This window comes from Vicia villosa, linkage group LG2, assembly GCF_029867415.1.
Source record: "Vicia villosa cultivar HV-30 ecotype Madison, WI linkage group LG2, Vvil1.0, whole genome shotgun sequence".
In the NCBI taxonomy this organism is placed as follows: domain Eukaryota; kingdom Viridiplantae; phylum Streptophyta; class Magnoliopsida; order Fabales; family Fabaceae; genus Vicia; species Vicia villosa.
Genome location: NC_081181.1, coordinates 38,397,488 through 38,401,352, shown reverse-complemented (window position 1 = coordinate 38,401,352; position 3,865 = coordinate 38,397,488). Strand labels below are relative to the sequence as shown.

Here is a 3,865-nt window from a genome sequence, read left to right as displayed (position 1 = left end):
ATAAAAATTTACACACATGGCTTATATCATGAAAAATATCTTTGCATAAGAATATTCTTATTCTTATTCTTATTCTTGCAATGATGAAGAATATATTCTTATTCTTATTCTTGCAATGATTGAAACTTGCTAATCAAGATTACCAATTGCCAAACACATCCTAAGCTTTTCCTATAAATAGAAGTGTTCTCTTCATTGCAAATCACACAAAAAAGCTACTATAGTACTAGCTTTCTCACTTCTCTCTTTTCATAATTTTCAAAGTTCCATAAGTTTGAAAAAGGGTGAAGAAATAGTTCATACCTTGGTGGAAGGTTTCCACTTGAAGATCATCTTCAAGTCTCCTTAATATCCAAAGTTCCCGCGAATCCAAAGAGGTGTTATGGCATCACCTTCATCAAAAGCCTACAACAACAAGCAAAGTTGTTAGGGAAATTGTTAGTAACAATAAAGAATTCAAGGCGTACCTCAACGATAGTCCGGCGAAAACCTCCTCGCCGTAGGTAAGCTAATTTCACTCTTACTCTCAATATTGTTGTTACCATTAACATATTTCCCTGTTAAGACAAAATTTCCAGAAAAATAGAGAAAGCATGTGTTATTGTATCATAAAGGAGAATTGTGTCATGAAGAACGAAATTGAGTAAAGCACACTTGGGTCTCTACCTCTGTTTGTGAAAGAAACCGGGTTATACGGTAAGTTCTTCTCGTCGAGATAAGATTTCATGGCCACTGAAAAATTATAGGTGCTGTAAGTGAAAACAAAAGCAGAGACAAAGACAAAACTTGCGGTTCATTTTAAGACAGCATCAACAACAACAATTCACAATTCAGAAGCCGTAACAACAACACAGAAGCGGTTCAGATTCGGGATTCAGAATCAACACAGTAGTAACAACAAGCTTACAGCAGATTCTCAAGAGCAGAAGTGAATAGTTTGCATACCTTAACAAAATCCGGCAAAGACCTCCTTGCCGCAAGTAAGTCGCTTCTACTTTCACACTCAATTTTTGCTGTTCTTTATTGTTGTGTATATTCTGAAAATCAAAAGCAGAGAGAGTATGATTCACTGTTGCTACCGAAATTGTAAACAAAATTGGGAAAGCAATACCTTGTTTTACACTTCTGAAATCGGTGCACAAAAGTTCTTGCTGGTGAGCTTCTAAAGCTCCTCCCATGGCCGCCGGGAGAAATCAAGGGAGAGGTTCTTGTTGTTGCGATTCACAGCAAGAGAAAGATGAGTATCGAGGGAGATAGCCTCCTTGTTGTTCATCGGAAAAAAACCGAGAAAGAGAGGGCTTTGTTGTTGTTGTTCAACCACGAGTGAAGAGAAGCCAAAAGAGGGATTTACGTTGTTGTTCTGTTCTTCTTGCTACCAGAAGCGTGAAAATTGAAAAAAAGAAGAAAGAGGCGTGGCCTCTTTGTGTTTTAGGGTTTTACTAACCCATTCCTTGTGTTACTAGAGATTGGGCGGATCCGGGTCACACTGACCCAACCCGGTCCGGCCCAGCAACCTTCTTTTTTAATTTTTCAGCTTAAGTCATTTGGGCTGCACCCCCAATTTATTTTTCAACACCACTGGCCCAATTACTTAGTTTTTTTTGACTAACTATTTCTTTTAATTTTCTTTAGAAAAATAGTTTGCATAAAAAGGAATTAGTATTTTATTTAATATAGGATTTAATTTTCTTTTCTAATCCTTATTAAAAAAAATCCCAAAAAATATTTTAGATGCATATTTAATTTTATGTTTTCTAATTATTTTCTTCCTTCATCCAAAAATCACAAAAAAATATCTTTATTAGATTAATTTTATTTAAATTTTGATATTTTCATATTATTTTGTGTAGTTAATCATTTAAATTTCTATTTGATTACCATTGCACATTGCTTGAATTTTCTAACTTCATCCGAGACTTCGAGATTATTTCTCTGTTGTTCTCTGTTTGTTTGGTCTTCCATTTGCTGTAGAACTCCATAAACAATTACTGGATGATCATGGAATTGCTGAAAGCTGTGAGCTTATTCGACGTTTCTTTTCTGCTGGTGTGGATTCTTAATATCTGTTGAGATCCTAATTTATTCCAAGCACATCACTTGAAGATCACGGTAACACCTCAAACTCAGAAATCCAATTTTCTCATTCTTCGAGGTAAGCCTAAAACTCAATCAACTGTTTTCACAACAGTAATCAATTCAGTTTCAAATCATGCAACTCATTGTTTTTCAAAACAGTGGGGCCTCTCGAATATTAGAGAGTGTAAGTCCCATTTCTTTTCTTTTTGTACAGTTTTCAAAACAATAAAACATTCTTCAAAATAAAATCTTTTCAAAACAATTTTCAAATCATTTTCAAAACAACAAAACTTCAAACTTTTCAATCAACCATGTTTTATAAAATAAAACATGGGCCTCCACATAGGTATAAGTCCCATTCCAGTACATGAAATTAGGTATTTCATTGTACGCCTTTTGTACATATCTCGATCAATTTGTTTTGTAACTTTGAATAACAAATCAAAAAATGAAGGTTTTCTTTAAATCTTCCCAAAAATATACCATGGGCCTCCATGTAGGTATAAGTCCCAAGCCCCTTTGTAAATACCTGTTTACATAGCTTTGAATAAACTCAAGTGGACTTCTCCCCGAGTGTGAGTCCCGAGCCCTGTGTATACAACTGGATCATGCTTACAGGTATATTTCCTTCATAAACTCCATTATATACACACACTTTGTCATACATGTATAACTGTTCATATTTGTTCATGTACTTGTTCATGTTTGTTCGTACTTGTTCATACTTGTGATTGTGTTATATGCTTATTCAACTTAGTACAACACTAGGTTCCCCATAGCCTCCTATTGGGCTTCGTGCAAAGAATCTCCTTAGTTTAGGTTAGGACATAGAGTATGGTTTCCCGGTGAAATCGCTCTAAGAGCTCAAACCAACTATACCATGCCTCCCCTTGGGCTTTGTACAAACGAGTGACCCTCCCATAGCCTCCTCTTGGGCTTACAATGCAAGGACCCTGGATTGTCCCTCCCATAGCCTCCTCTTAGGCTTACAATGCAAGGACCCTTGGATAGCCTCCTCTTGGGCTTCGTACAAGGACCCACGGGCTTCTTATAAGCACCCCCAATATCCAAAACAAATACACTAGGAGATTAGACATTTATCATCTCTATGATAGGAGTATCTCTTCTATATCATCACAAACTATCAATCAATCAATCAATTTATCAAACTCTTTTTTGCCACAAGGCTGGCTAATCAATCAAACCTTTTTGCCACCGTACTGGCTGATTAATCAAAGTTTTTGTCACAAGGCTGACTTCATTGAAACTTTTGCCACAAGGCTGGCTGATTAATCAAAACTTTTTGTCACAAGGCTGACTTCATTGAAAGTTTTTGCCACAAGGCTGGCTAAAAAACATCTTTATCATTCTAAGCGCCATAAGTGGCATGGCCCAGGGCTTATAATGAAAAGATTTTCAAACAAAATCAAACAGATGTATGTGATGATATAGATTAGATACATCGAACATTTAGATGACATTTGTCTCTTATCCTTTGCTTCCACTAGCATAAGTGGGAACTACGATTGCTCTGACTTTCTCAACATCCCTTTGAGAATACGTAGGCACAAGGTCGTATCCTTGGCCAGCAAAACTTCTCTCTCAAACCACTCAAACCTTAGCACCCGTAGACCCCGAGCTACAGATGCTCTGATTCCCTCTAAGGGATATGTATGCAGAGGATCGCGATGATCTTTGCGAGCATAATCAAACAAACACCTTAGTCTCTCACCTATTTCATAACAGAACCTCCACCATAACATAGAATGAAACAAACACAAAAAAAAAG

At 36.6% G+C, this 3,865-nt stretch overlaps 1 long non-coding RNA gene across 1 annotated transcript; it reads right to left on the bottom strand.

The window, feature by feature from the left end:
- Positions 1-373: 373 nt before the first annotated feature.
- On the bottom strand, positions 374-1,412 carry LOC131646085 (uncharacterized). Its single transcript, XR_009297284.1, has 4 exons — positions 1,112-1,412; positions 946-1,037; positions 667-732; positions 374-557 (listed from the first exon to the last, which is right to left on the bottom strand). It is a non-coding gene; the product is annotated as an uncharacterized LOC131646085 (long non-coding RNA).
- Positions 1,413-3,865: the final 2,453 nt, after the last annotated feature.